Genomic DNA, 16121 nt, shown 5'->3' with positions numbered 1-16121 from the left:
TGTTATCCCACTCGCAGGGCTCTCCAAAGGTCACAGTCAAATAAGTTGGGGAATTCGTGACCTGACTCATAAAGCTGCATTTATACTTAGTTCTTTTGTAAGAAGCAACCTCTAATCCTGCTCTCCAGTTGTTTCAGGATGTGATTGTTCATTGACTCAGCTATACTGATTTCTTTTTTTAATTTAATATTTTATTTATTCCCCAGTTACATGTAAAAACAATTTTAACATTCATTTTAAAACATTTTTAAGTTCCAAATTCTCTTCTCTCTTCACCCTAACACCTCCCCTTGAGAAGACAAGTAATTTGATATAGGTAATATATGTGCAGTCATACAATACATATCTCCAGATCATTCATGTTATATAAGAAAACACTGACCAAAAAAAAACAAGAAAAAGTGGGAAGTAAAGAAAAAGTATACTTTGATCTGCATTCAGACTCCATTAGTTCTTTCTCTGGAGATGGATAGCATTTTTCATCATAAGTCCTTCAGAATTATCTTGGATCATTTTATTGATGAGAATAGCTGTCATTGATAGTTGATCATCATACAATATTGTTGTTACTGTATATAATGTTTTCATTGTTCTGCTCATTTCACTTTGCATCAGTTCATGAAAGTCTTTCCAGGTTTTTCTGAGAACATCCTGTTCATCGTTTCTTATAGCACAATAATGTTCCAATATTTAAAACAACGTGCTCAACCATCCTTCAATTGATGGATATCCCCTCAATTTCAAATTCTTTGCCACAAATAATAGAGCTTCTATAAATATTTTTGTACACATAGGTCTTTTTCTTTTTTGTTTTTTTATCTTTTGTGGATGCAGACCAAGCTTTTAGTAGTATTGCTTAGTCAAAGGGTATGCATGGCTTTATAGCCCTTTGGGCATAGTTCCAAATTGTTCTCCAGAATGGTTGAATCAGAACTATAGTGAATTCTAATTAGTCCTGAAGTTTGTTCCTTGTTCCTAGAGTACAGTGGGGGGCCGTAGCCAAATGCAGAGAGCATATCCTTTAATCATCATTAATATCTTTTCTCCCCTTTTCCCTACTCCTTATGCCTATTGTGTAGCCACCTTTAACACTGCCATCCCCTTTGACAGTCCCTTAGTCACAGTATATAAAGCCAAGCACCAACAGTTTTCCAGAGGACTGCTGCTATGAACAGATTTGAGATTCTGATTACATAGTATAGTGAACTCTCTATTTATTCAGCAGTAAATTAAAGCAAAACATTCACAGAAACCAAAGCACAGCATTCACAATGTTATAACATAACAAGTTATCACTAAAGTGGCCACATAGTTTTCACCAAAGTGGCCACATAGTTTTAAGCAAAAGATATCATTAAGTAAGTCCTTAACTCAATCATCCTTAAGGAGCAGGTCTCCTTAGGGGACACAAAGTACAAAGGTCAAAGTTCTTCTCCCTTAGGTCACATTGGCTTAATGTCTCAGTTAAAAAGTCTTCTTTCTTCTTTATTGGAGATTAGTTTCCTATCATCCTTAAGAGGTACAAGGTACAGAGTACAAAGTTCTCCCATCCCAGGCCACAGTAAATCATGATCTTCTTCGTCAGCATCAGGTACCCAAGGAAAGACCTTTTCATCTTGACTCGAAGTTGGCTCTCAGATTCCATGGTTTCTCTTCTATGGTCCCAGTCTCAGCTCCTTGTCCAGCTCCTCATCCAGTTCCTTGTCCAGTTCCATATTGAAGCTCACAGTGTCCTGTCCACCTGAAGTCCTTCGAAGTTTCTGGAAGACAAAGCTTAGTAAAGCCACGATAATATTCATACACATGGCCAGCACCATCACCAATTCATATCTGCCTGTGAAATCAACACAGACCCACATGCAAGGTCACAAATCATCAGTATAGTCCCAGGACCTGCGATTCCCTCCTCCAGGACTTCTGTAAATAGACAACAAGAAAATCCTCCTTCAGGGCTTCCAGTAAGGTCCCAGGGCTTCTGTAAGAAGTATCACAAACAAAAAATCAACACAAACAGAACAGACAAACAGAGTTCCTGGCCACCACAAAGTTCCCCTTCTCAATTCTGCCACCGCAAGTATTCTCTTCTCCATTCTGCTCTTTCCTAGTTTGGGCTTCTCCTTATATATGGTCATTAGCTCCTCCCTGTTGCATGAGCAAGTTCCTCCCAGTGTGGGGTTCACCAGTTCTGTTTCTTAACAAAGACTTGATATAATCAGGGAAAGGCTCAAAAACACTTAAACTCAAACAAGGTGCTAATTACTTAAGTAGCTGAAAGAAGGTGCTAAGTACTTCTTTTCTTGTCATTACACAGTAGAAGAAGGGGAATGGAATAAGATTATAACCTCCTGAAAAGAGTAAATGGAATTAAACTGTCAAACTTGGGGAGGGCAAAATAATTAGTACAGGTGGGGTGGTCATATGCTGAGTGGAGACCACAAAAGAAGGCAGTGACTAGGAAAAATTATCCTCCCCAAAAGTGATGGTGACCAGATCGACCACCCCAAAAGAGATGAGGAAGTTGGGAAAGAGTAAGAAAGGAAAAGCAGAATTTCTATTTTTTGTCTTTCTGAGATTAAGTGATTATGAGAGGTGAAAAATAAGGTTTGTCCATATAATGCTATTATAATCAGTAAAATACAGACAGAAAAATTGGTATGACATGGATTAAGTCAATCAGTTGATGGTGTTTTCAATTCCTTATTAGTTGATGATACTCAGTGACATACAGTCATCAGTAGATATTGGACCAGCAAAGGTGTCAGAGTAACAGGACACTGAATAACTCCGGTCTCTACACAACTATTCTAACAAAGATCTAAGAGGAACATCAGACTGGCTAATGATTGGAAAAAATCTAAAGAGAAAATATAGTAGGTCATTTTTCTATCTCAGATCACAAATTTGGCCCACAGGTAAGTGACCACAGCAAAATTTGTAGAACAAAAATGTCTCAGTCCCCAGGCTCAGAACAGGGCCAGAGTAGGATTGAAAATTCAGATGCTAGACTAAGGTCAGGGCTAGGCCTGCAGCTTTATAAGGCTAACCACAGAGTAGAATCATACACTGGTCCCCTGTGCTCAGACAAAGACTAGAATAGCAACACTTTTGTTCTGAACTTTCAGAACCTTCCAGCTGGCAGACTGGGGCTGGAATCCACAACTGTCTACTGAAACTTCACCCAGGAGTAAGTCTGCAGCTGTGTTGCCTAGACCCAAGTCAATGTTTGGAGCATGAAAAGTCCAGATGGGCAGAAATCAGACCATGGCCCAAATCAGATTGCTTAGAGCCCATCAAACTTTTACATCTCTCTGCCAAAAACAGCTCTGTGATCCATGAAGAATACAACACTCAATACCCCCAAAATGACCACAAATAAGATAAGCCAGGATCATACCAGTCCACAACATTCCCCTTAGAAGTATTCTAGCCCTAACACAAAGTACCAATCCAAGAAGTAAGGATGAAATGAACCACCACAACAATAAAGGCTCAATAAAAAGCTATCCAAGTGCCAGGTTTGCCTCAGATACAAATTCAGAAGAGAAGAATAACTTCAAAAACCTATAAGCAACAGTTCAAAGAAAAATAAAGGTTGGTTTTACAATCAATTAGAATTTCTAGAAGAAATTAATCAAGGTTTTTTTTAAAGAATTTAAAATTATATTAAAATAAAATGAGAATATTAGAAAAGATGGAAAAGAAATGAGTTTTGGAAGAAAAACATGGAAAGAAACTTTTTGGCACAAAAGGTCCAAACTTTATCTAACTAACAGACTTCTTAAAAATTAAAAGCTACCAAACACTCTATAAGTCTCTGTCAGACAAGAAATATTTTAAAAAGTTATAAAATTTAAAACTATGAGGGGGGAATTGAAGATTGCATAGCAAAAGCAATTAATTTGGAAAAGAGATTGAGAAGAGATCATTTAAGAATCAATGGACTACCTGACAGCCCTAATGACAGAGAGAGACAGAGAGAGAGAGAGTCAGAGAGAGAGAGAGACAGAGAGAGAGAGACAGAGAGAGAGAGAGAGAGAGAGAGAGAGAGAGAGAGAGAGAGAGAGAGAGAGAGAGGGAGAGAGAGAGAGAGAGAGAGAGAGAGAGAGAGAGAGAGAGAGAGAGAGAGAGAGAGAGAGAGAGAGAGAAACCTGGATGTCATATTTCAAGAAATCATGAAAGGAAACTTCCTAGCCTTATTCAAACCAGAGGGCAAAGTGGAAAATAGAAATCACCAATCACCTCCAGAAAGAAACCTCCAAATGAAAACTCATAGGAGCATTAGAGGCGAAATAAAATGCTTCTAAATAAAAGAAAATATATTGCAAGCTGTCAGAAAGAAAGTTCACATACCAAGGAGTCATAGTCAGGATCACAGAATATTTAGCAGCTACCATTGTACAGGAATAGAAACCTTGAAATATGATATTCCAAAAGGCAAATGATTTGGGCTTAAGACCAATAGTACCTTATCCAGGAAAACTGAATATAATATTATAGGAGGTAGGTGTGGGGAGGAAATGAACCCTTAATGAAATATAAGACTTCCAAGCATTCCTGATGAAAAGACCAGAGCTGAGTAGAAACTCTGAAATACAGGAGTAAAAAAGACATACTCTAATTCCAACAAATGCAAGTTTGGATAGAATTATAATAACATAGATTTAGAGCTGGAAGAGATAATAATGATTATCTAGAACAATCCCGTCATTTTACAAATGAGAAAATTGCCCCTGGAGTGGAGGGGGCATAGGATTAAGCATAAAAAATTAATAAATATGCATAAGGTCACACAAGTGCTAAGTGGGGGAGCTCAGATCTGCAATAGGAACATAGGATGGTATATTTAGAGATAGAAGGAATTTTAGCAGTCATCTAGTGCTACCCTCTCTCTAACTCTCTAAGTCTCTGCTTTTGCTTTTAACGTAAAAATACTATGGCCCAGAGAGACTACATTAACCTTCATGCAGGACCAATAACTTTCATATTTTCCCTGCACTGCTTCTCTTTCCCAATAGCCACCCGCCCAGGATCAGACTCTCCAAATTTCTCCTCCACCAATCTGGGGGAGAAAAATCTACTCAGCACTGGAGGAAGTGCTGGGGCTGAGATAATGTGGCCAATGGCATCAAACAACAATCAGAAAGAATTTATTAAGAATCTTCTACATATCGGATACTATACCAGGTGCTAGAGATACAAAGAAAAAATACGACAGTTCCTGCTCTCAAAAAGCTTATCTATTGTAGGAGACAATATGTGTGTATACACATATACAAACAAAATATATATGTACACATACATAATACATATATGCAAATGTATGCATATTATTACATATACATATATTGTTACATATTACATTTATTATATACACATATATTATACAAAATACATAGGGAAGAAGGGCAGTAATACTTTGAAGGGCTGAGAAAAGTTTTGTGTAGAAAGGGGAGCTTGAACTGAGTCTTGTAGGAAGTAAGGGTTTCTATGAGGTGGTAGTAATGAAGAAATTTATTCCAGGGATGGAGGACAGTCAATTTGAGTTTCTTAGATATAGTAGGGACTTAAATGCTCAGACCCTAAGTAGTCACATATATAGTTAGTGACGGTATGAGACCAAAAGCTCTTTTGGACTTTGAGTGACCATGTTTGCATCTGAACAGGTCAGGAACTAGGCTGTAGTTGGAATTTTCAAACAAAATGAACTTGTCTCCTGTCTGTGAAATGCCTAGGGGCCTTAGTTGACCACTCAGTTATGTGGGTGAATGGGAGAGACTGAGAGTTTAAAAATAGAGGAACTGACTCTATTTCAGAGAATTCACACAGTTTCAGAGAATTCAAGAATGACTTCCAGAACCCCAAGCTTCCATAAGGAAAAGTTGAGAAAAGATAACTTGGTGCCTGGAATTGTGATTTTGGTGTTTTAGAGATTATAGGCCTCCCAGCTGAGAATCCAAAGGAATAGAGTTGTAGAAGCAACTTATTGGTCCGGGGATAAGAGTTCTGATTCTTTCTCAAATGAGCTAACAGTGCCCTCACCAATGTTGTTAGCTTAGCCAGAAGCTAGAGGCAGCAGGGACTGTGACCAACCAGCATAGAAACATGCTTAGCAATGAGCTGGCCCCTCCATCGTAGCAGAGTAACTCAAGATGTCTTGCCCAGCAAAGAGAATCATAGGGGAGAATAGAAGAGGACAATGGAGTCCCAGCAGTATCAGAGCCATGAATTGCCCATCCATCTATGCACACCATGAGTGATACCCTCATGTATGACCTCTGTACTTATTCATTCTCTGCACTGATGTTTTCTGTGGTAAGTGAACCCTAAGTTTGGGGGAGGATATAATCTAGTATAAATGTTAGGATGTTATTTTCAGTAAACGCCTTTTCTTTGAACTTACTATATCATCTGCCTGTATAACGAAAGGTAAACTCATCAGGGGGGGCTTGTAAGCAATAGTGCAGACCCACTGAGTACCTTGAATTTGGGGCAGCTGTCCTTTAGGGGATTCAACCTATGAGTGGCAGTTGAAAGAGAAAAGAAGTAGGCCAAATAAGTGCTATGCACAAAATAAATATAAGGTGAAGGGGACGGGGGCAATAGCAACAGAAAAATCAGGAAAAGTTTACGTTTTAAAGGAAACTAGAGATTCTAAGAGATGATCTTTGTGAAGTGAAAGGGCGAACATTATGGTAATTGATTTATACCTGTTCAACTTGCTTAAGAACTGATAGTAATCTGTATTTAAACAAGTGAGGTTCAAGTTGACTCAATTATTGAATATATTATCATTTATTTTTCTAATGTAGTATTAATTTTTATTTGCTTTAACTAGTCAATTGGTCCAACTCTCCACAGAAAATTTGGAAATGATTCCAACTTCAGTAACTGATCATTTTCAGCCTGTTAAAATATTTTTTGTTGTGTCATTTACCTCCATATCCTTTTCTTGAAGAAATTATTTCTGATATAGAGGTATTAGGCTTCTTTGCAGCCTATAAGTCTGCTTTTTTTCATTTCTTATTCCTGAACCATATTTTCCAATATATGTCTCATTGGCCTCCCCTAAGCTCACCTTTGCATTGGAATGCCAGGTATCAAAGTATATGTTGATTTCATTTAGAGTCTTATCTGCTTCTTCATTGAATTTCTCTGCTTCTTCATCCTCTGTGAGAAATGCTAGTGGAGTGTGAATTGGTCCAGCCATTCTAAAAGGCAATTTGGAACTATACACCAAAACTGACTAAGTTATACATATCCTTTGACCTAGAAATATTACAACTAGACCTATATCCCTAAGGGGATTTTCTAAAGGGGGGGAAAACACATTTGTAACAGCTTTTTTATAACAGTAAAGAGCAGGAAACTAATGGAGCGCACATCTATTAGAAGAATGGCTAAAATAATGATGCATGGAATAATGGAATGCTGTTTTTCCAGAAGAAATGGGGAAAGGGCTGGTTTTCAAGAAACCTAGAAGGACTTATGTGAACTGAAATAGGCAAAAACAGGAGTTATTTTACAATTATAATGCCATAAAACCCAAAATCTTTGGAAAATGTGAGAACTCTGACCAATGTACTGACCAGCCATGGCTCCAGAGGACTGATGGTGAAGAAGCTACCCATCTCCTGTCATAAAAGATGCACTCAGAGAGCAGAATGAAAAGTAAACATTTTGGACATGGCAAATGCAGGGATTTGTTTTGCTTGGCTGTGAATATTTGTTATAAGGGTTTCGTTTTTCTTTTTTTCTCTAATGGGGAAGAGGGGGAGAGAAAGAAGGTAAAGCAAATTGATTTTTAATAATTAAAAAAAATGAAATTAATTTTTAAAATAACTATTGATATATAAGCCATGAAGACCATCAGGGTAGTTTTTTTGCAATTGGAGAGTACTACAATGTGTGATAGCCAAATATCCCTAGAAATGGTATTACTAATTTACTTTATTTGACCCTTCAAAGAGAAACTGTGAACTATTCTTTCAATTAACTGTAATGTCCTTTTACCTTCTGGTTTCCTTTATAGTAATAATGTCATGATTGGTTATGATTCACTCTCTCTAGTTGGATATCCACTCATTGGTCACTGATCAAGACAGGTCCATATTACTCCTAAAACAGTATCTGCTTACTTTCAAAGGGAATGCAGAAATATAGACAGAGTTCATCAAAATTTCCAGAAAGTTGGACTTGGTGTATCTACCTTCCTTTTTCCAACAACTTATTCCACCACCTAGTTTCTCTCTTTCCATCTCTCCATTCTCCCTTCCTCTACATATCTTTCAGTCTCTCCATCTTTCTTTTCTCTCCATATCTCTTCTCTTTGTCTTCTTTCTCCTCAATGTCTCTCTATGTCTCTGTTGCTTTGTCTTTATATCTGTCTGTCTCTCTCTACCTGTCTCTCTAGTCCTCCTTTTTCCCTCCCCACCCATCCATGCAGCTTAGGAGATGAGCAGAGAGTCCAATCAAGACTGAGATTTCATGGTCCCTTTATATCTTCATGACTAATAGTTCTTCAATGTAGTCAATGGAAAACGCCAAATAAACAGACTATGAATCCACAAAGTGTTCATTTCAAGTCTTGGGATATAGCAATCTCCCTATTCGTGCTTTTCTATTGTGGATTTTCATGCAGGCTTTAAAACTTGCCATGGTATTTATGGTAATTTAATTACAAACTGCATCTTCATCTTTTAATTTCTTTCCTATTTATAATTATATGACTGTAATTAAAAGGTATTGCTGCTATAAACCCAGCCTGGCATAGCAGAGCTATAATGTTCAAGAAATATCTCTGGCTTTATTTCATTTCTCCTTTTTGGAAAGGGTGGGGATTGTAAGTGGGGGAGAGGAGGAAGGGAGTTGTGGGGTGGGAGAGGAAGGCAGTGGGGCTTTCTTTGGTCATTAAAACCTCAAATCCTTTCATCAAATTCCCTTTGTTCCTTTAAGAAAATAATCAGAATTTTTCCAAACATTTCTCCCCAAATAAAATGTTTTGCTGTAATAGTTTCCATCTCAGCTTCTTGCCACATCTGAAGTGTATCCTATTTGGGCCCAAGAGGAAAATGCAAAGGACTCCAAGGGCATTCCTCTGAGGAGTCTGAGGACTCCCATTCTATTCTCTCCTTTGGGGGCGTGTAGCAAGACCCTTCTGCCGCCATTGTTAGGATCCTTAGAGCAATCCACTATAGCTGCTGTTATCTTTATATTCTAACAAGTAGAAGGCACCTAGTACATGCAAAAGGCTTTCAGCACCTTTCAGTGAAACATTGTTCAATACTTCAATGAAACATGCCAAGGAGGATTTTTGACAGGCAAGAAAGCTAAGTATGGAGGAGGAAGTTCTCCTAAAAAATAAATCAGTCAGATATTAATGACAAGTCTTCTCTAAGGAGACCCTATATCCAGAACTGTGGCAGAAGAAACATTACCTTTCCTCATGTAGCTTACAATATTGTTTGGTAGTCAACTAGATGCTACAGTGAAATGCATATTAGACTTGGAGCCAAGAAAACCTGAGTTCAAATCATAGTTTACATACTTAACTAGCTATGGGAGCCTGAGCCTCTCATAGCCTCAGTTTTCTTATCTGTATGATGGGAATAATAAAAGCACCTACATCACAGGGTTTTGAAGAGGATCAAATGATATACGAAGGTCTTTGTAAACTTTAAAGGTCTATGTAAGTAGCAGCAGAAGCAGCAATAGTAGTAGTAGTAGTAGTAGTGGTGGTGGTAGTGGTAGTAGTAGTAGTAGTAGTGGTAGTAGTAGTAGTGGTAGTAGTAATAGTAGTGGAAGCAGTAGTGGTAGTAGTAGTGGTGGTGGTAGTAGCAATAGTGGTCGTGGTGGTGGTGATGCTAGTAGTAGTAGTAGTAATGGTTGTGGTAGCAGTAGTAGTGGTGAAGGTGGTAATAGCAGTAGCAGTAGGAAGGCACACATACCAAATAACTCAGAATATGTACCAAAAATATAAATTGTCCAGATTAACAGAACAGGAAACAGAATACTTAAACGACTCTATCTTAGAAAAAGAAGTTGAATGAGACATAAAATGAATTCCTAATAGAGCAGCTAGGTGGTACAGTGAATAAGAGTGCTGTCCCCGGAGTCGGGAGGACCCGGAATCGGTTCTGACCTCAGATACTTAACACCCACACAAGAAAAACTGACTGTGTAACCTTGGGCAAGTTCCTTAACCCCAATTGCTTTTAAAAAATAAAAATAAATTAACTCCTAAAGAAAAAAAAATCCAGGATGAGATGGCTTTACGAGTGACTTCTAACCAAACATGTAAAGAATAATTAATTTCAATGTTAAATAAACTGTTTGAAAAAATAGGTGAAGGATTCCTACCAAAAGTCCTTTTATAACATAAATATGGTCTTGATACCTAAAATGAGATGAGTCAAAACAGAGAAGGAAAACTAAGGACCTATTTCCCTAATGTATATTGTGTCCATAAAACTACCTAAGTGCTTAGAGTACTGTGGTGCCAGATTAAAATGCAACTGAGAAATATTTAGCAAAATAAATAAAAACACAATATAGATAATATTCATTTGTGGTTTTCTAAGTCAACACGTGGGCAACAGAGATTCATTTCTATTTGAGTCTGAGACCACTGATTTAGAAGCAAGAGAGTCATCCTCAGAGACAGAACTTAACACAGATTGACTAGAAAAGAAGAATGGAATATGGCCTCTTGGTTTGGTAAGAGAGTTCAGGCATCTATGAGTAAGTATTACAAGAAGGAGGAAAATGGACCAGAATTTAATGAGGCAAAAGTTGCTGTGAATTTCCGAGAAAGTATGGAACCACAGCAGGATGTTCATGAATAGTGTGTGTCTTTTTCAACTAGAAATTGTGAAAGCAGAATTTATGACCTACATGGTAGAAATAATTGACAAAATAGACAAAGAAGAGGAAAGTCTCACCAAATAAACAAAAGAGAAGATAACTAGAAATGTAAATATCTATATGTAAAAGATAATTTGGAAAAAGCAAAGTAAAAAAATAATATTAAGAGAAAACACATATGAGCCATATGAGCAAAACATATTTGATCTAGAAAATAAGATGCATAAAAATAATTTAAGGATTATAGGGGTCCCAGAAGATAAGTAAAAAAAAAACCCTGAACACTGTAATGCAAGAAATAATACAAGAAAAATGTCTTTTATGTACACAGAAAATAAAATGCCAATTGAAAGTAAACACAGATTGCCTCCAAAAACCAAACAGCAACAGCAACTGAGGAAGAAAACATCGTACTGCAAACTCCAAGACATAGTGGTTAAATTTTAAAAATTCCACTGATAAACTACAAATTCTACAAGTGACCAGGAGAAAGACCTTCAAATATAAAGGAAAGGAAACTTGAATAACCCAAGATTATTCTATAACCACCAGAAACCACAGGAGGGAATGGAATAATGTGTTCCAAAGAGCAAAAGAGTTGAGATGCAGAGCAAGTTGACCTACCCTGCAAATCCAAGCCTAATCATAAATGGAATAAGATGGATGTTAGGCAAAAAGAAAAAAAGGGGAGAGGAATCTAGGTGGCACAGTGAATAGAGTGCCAAGCCTGGAATCAGGAACACTCACCTTCCGAAATTTGAATCTAGCATCAGACACTTATGAGCTATGTGACCCTGGGCAAGTCACTTCACCCTGTTTCCCTCAGTTTCCTTATCTGTAAAGTGAGCCAGAGAAGGAAATGGAAAACCCTCCAGTATCTTTGCCAAGAAAACCCCAAATATGGTGATGGAGAGTCAGATACAACTTAAATGACTGAACAACAAATCAATTAAAAAGAGGCATTTGAAGCTTTCCTAGAAGGAAAAGCAGACCCAAATAAATATTTGCTTCTCAAATACTACAGACAATAGAAATACAAGATTACAAGAAGAGTAATAAATACAACCAAGGACAACAATAACAAAGTAAAAACAGAGAGACTACTAAGAGATTTCTTTCTTTAATGTACAGTTATCCCTTACACATCCCAATTTTCCCCATTGCAGTTTTGATATATCATGGGTTGGCATAAGAAAAATTGGAAATTTGGGGAGAGTTTTGTGGAAACCATAGACAATATGCAAAAAAGTCAACAGACAACGCAGAAGTTTAGAAATTCAGAAATGCACAAAATATTATAATGTATAATTTATTTTTAATTCCATAATAATGAAGACTTCTTCTCTGATATGAAGGGAGGGTCACAAAATTCTACTCAGATATTCCAGATTTTTTTTTTGGCAGGGGAGGGAGGCACCACATCCCTAAGCCCTGAGATGTAGAAGAGATAAGTAAATGTACATGAGACGAGTCCAACAGAAACGATGGAAGAGAAACAGGCTTGAAATATCAAGGAGTAAATCTCACAACACTTCACTGACAGGTGAATCAACGTTTTTTGTGAGACTAAATTATAGAATGAAAAGGTGACACGAGGAAGATAAAAGGGAACGTGTGATATAACCTAATCAAGTCAAAAGTTAGCGATGAAGGGAAAATAACTCCTGGACTTTCTCAGGAAGAAGAGCCCTGTCTGTCTTAATGATCATTCCAAGAAGTGATCTGCCTGGACAGAATTTTGCAGTTTTCCTAGATGTTACTGCTCCTGGGACCTAGCCTTTTGTGCCCTTTGTGTCTGCAACCTCAGAATTGCCCAGCAACCATCACTGATTACTCGCTGGACTTTCTTGGTCTCTTTAAATTTCATTTATTTGCTGTTTGTATTGTTATAATATGTTTTGTCTCCATATAAAGATAAACTGATTTTTATTGCAATCTAAATGAATGCCTGCCATGAAGGTATGGACTACACAATGGGGAAGGACAAAAAAGAACTCATGGACCTGTTCTGAGGCTGTCTCCAGCTCTGGAGACACAAAGAGGGGCTTCATTTTGCTATATGAGTACCATATTTCTTCACATCAAAAAACTGAGTTCTGTTTTAAGGGAGGCAAAAGGCTAACACTAATGTAAATTCCACCTGCTGCAGAGCCTTTGAAAACCGTTGACCTCTCTGACTGATCCCAGCTGGTCCTTGTTTTTGTGCTGGCTTTTATGAGCTATAGGAAAGGATACATAAGGTGTGGATCAGCTCTTAAGGGAATACAGAAGTCTAAAAGTCTTGTCTTTCTCACTCAGGTCATGCTTTTATTTTTTCCAATAAGTTAATGGAGAAGCAGGACACTAATGCACCAATAAAATACTAACTTCTAGTAAATTCCAGTCGGTACACAACATAACTAGGAAATGTGACCGGCTGTACAACCAGTGGTGTGCTGGTTCATATATAACAACCGGCCCTCGGGGTGTGGAAAATGAACACAAAACCTGCTTTTGAGCTTAATCTGCATCATCAGCATTCCTTCCATCACTTTTTCAAGTTTACACAATCAACAAAACAATCAATAAAATCCTGATTTGTGGCATTTGCTGATTTCTCAGGTGTAAATTCTTAAACTGAAATTTTAAACACCAGCTCTCACCATCTAAGCCTTGGGAGGATGTTCCTATGTTCCTTAGGGTGAGCCACCTAGAAGAATAAGGAAAAACATAAGCAGATTCACATCCATTGGGAGTGTCCGCATGTAGCAGCAACTGGTATGATTGGAATATCTTAATTTCCCATTGCATTGCAGAATTCAGAAGTCATTTGCTAACCAAATCCCTAATGGGTTCCTTTTACACTCAGAAAGTTAGTGTGCAAACATTATAAATGGAGGGTTTCATTGTTTTGTTCCTCCATCCCCAATATTGCTTACAGTCTGCACACACACACACAAATAATGTTATGATTTTTAAAATCATAAACACCAAGCCCAAATTCCCTGTTCTATTTTCGCATAAATCTGAAGCAGACCAGTTATGTTATATGATTCTTATCCTCAAGGTAAATTTCCTGCAGTTCCATTTATGCCTTGTAGACGTGCAGTTTCTGTACACCTGCTCATTTTGCAGTCAATAAACCCAAAACAGGTGAAATTAGGAGGAAATTTAAATAAGATCAAAAGACACGTTCAAAAGAATTGGCTAAGCCATCTGGAATATCTCAGTGCTGCCAATCACAGGCCCCATGGAATTTTAAGTGGAGACTCTGATTCCCCAGCTTTTCCACTATGTACCTCCTTCTTTGAGAAAAAACTCATTGTTCCTAGGGATTGAGACAGTGACATGTTAAAGAATGATGGATTCTCACTGTTGGGAAAAATTTAAAAGAAAAACCCAGAATGAGAAAAAGCAATAGATTTGGAGTTTGAATCCTATCTTAGCCATCATGGGCAACTCATTTCACCTTTTGGGGACCTTGGTTTCCCCATTGAGGATGTTGGACAGAATGGCCCTTTTGACTCTGAATCTGTGATCCCATAAGGCAGTGCAGTGGATAGAGTCAGTAAGACCTGAGTTCAAATTTGACCTCAGATGCTTATTGACTTCCATTTCCTCAACTGTAAAATGGGGAAAGTAAAAGTCCTTTCTCAGCATAATTGTTGTGATAAATGTTTATTCCATTGCCCCATAAGTACTTCCCTGGTGTTCCTTATTGCTGCTTCTTAATGTGTTTGGCCTAATGGAGAGGGAGTTCATTAAAGATCCCAGACAATCTGGCTCCAATTTATGGTAACGTATTCAAGCCTCCCATCCTTCCTAAGTTGGGAAATGTCTATGTTGCAGCTGAAGGCTTTCCCCTTTACATTGCAATGTCTTTCAGCCCCTGAAGACCTTCTGTTTTTGTTCTGCTTGGGGCATCCCCTCTTAAACTCCTTTAAAAATTCATTTTCATCATTACGAACTTAGCCAAAATAACTGTTTTCTTATACAAGGAAAAAGAAAAGGCTTGTATATAACTGCAAGTCTCTATTTCTTAAAAATAAATATCAAATTCAACATAGTACTACCAAAATTACACTGCTTATGTGTGTCCTTTTCTGAACTTTTCTCTGCTGTTTTCTGTATATTTTTAAAATGTTTGATAGATGCTTTTTTCTTTCTTTTCTCTTTTTCTCTGTATCATTATCACTACTCTCCTTAATCCTACCCAAAAGTCTTCTCCTCCTTTCCCCAAAATGTGCTCCCTTGTAACAAATAAGTTTAGCTGAGCAAGACTAATCCACATATTATCTGTGTCTGGAAATGGATGTCTTGTTCAGCGTGGTCCATCACCTCAAAGTCAAGGAATGTGAAGAGTGTTTCATCATTAGGCTTCTGGGTTCATATGCAGTAATTGACATCGATCATAGTTTTTAGGCCTATAAAATGTCGTAGCCATTGTATAAAGTGTTCTAATTCTGTTCACTTCGGTCTGCATCACTTCCCTCAAGTTTTCCCAGTTTTATCTGACTCAATTCCTTTTGTAATTTCTTATGATGAAATAACAACAAATTATTTTCATATACAATAATTTGTTGAACCATTCCCCAATTGATGGGGATCCACTTTGTTTCCAGATCTTTGCTACAGAAAGAGTACTTCTAAAATATTTTTGTGCATATTGTTCCTTTCCTTCTTTCTCTGATCTCTTCAAGTTAAAGTGAGTGACCTTAGTTCCAAATTTGTTTTCTGTAATGGTTGGATGGATCAAACAGCTAAACCAGGAATGTGTAAGTGTTCTGGTCTTTCAAAGCTCCTCTAAAAAATGGTCATTTTCCTTTTTTTGCTTATCATTGCCAATTTAATGGGTGTGAGGAGAAAACTCGTTTTTTTTTTCATTTGTATTTCTCTTATTATTATAGATTTAAAAGCATTTTAAAATATGGTTGTTGATAGCTTTCTTTTTTCTCTTCAAAATTTTCTTTTTAAATTATTTGACCATTTATCTTATCTACTTCTAGCAATTCCATAAATATCTTGGGTATGAGACTGAAATTTGCTGTAAAGACATTTTCCTGGTTAACTATTTCTATTCTTATTTTAACTGCTTTAATTTTTTAAGTAAAAATATCATAAATACTTTTCAATTTTATATAATCAAAATTATCTATTTTATTTCCTATTATACTCTCTATCCTATCTTTGGTAAAAAAAAAAAGGGGGGCCCCATCCAAAATTGGGCAACATTTTTTGCTCCTTTCTCTTCTAATGTGATTATGATACAAATCTATATATCA

At 37.2% G+C, this 16121-nt stretch overlaps 1 long non-coding RNA gene across 1 annotated transcript in view; it reads right to left on the bottom strand.

Moving 5' to 3' along the window:
* Positions 1–267: 267 nt before the first annotated feature.
* The window catches only part of LOC138156365 (uncharacterized), a 39651-nt gene continuing 23797 nt past the window's right edge, over positions 268–16121 (bottom strand). The window contains exon 3 of the long non-coding RNA XR_011167131.1: positions 268–1760. This is a non-coding gene — a long non-coding RNA (uncharacterized lncRNA). The remainder of the gene's footprint in view (positions 1761–16121) is intronic.

Source organism: Petaurus breviceps, unplaced genomic scaffold (assembly GCF_028583685.1).
Source record: "Petaurus breviceps papuanus isolate PSGF00001 unplaced genomic scaffold, PetGlider_PUasm1.0 154, whole genome shotgun sequence".
Taxonomy (NCBI): Eukaryota; Metazoa; Chordata; class Mammalia; order Diprotodontia; family Petauridae; genus Petaurus; species Petaurus breviceps.
Note: the sequence above shows the minus strand (reverse complement) of the source record. Positions and strands in the feature narration are given on the sequence as shown.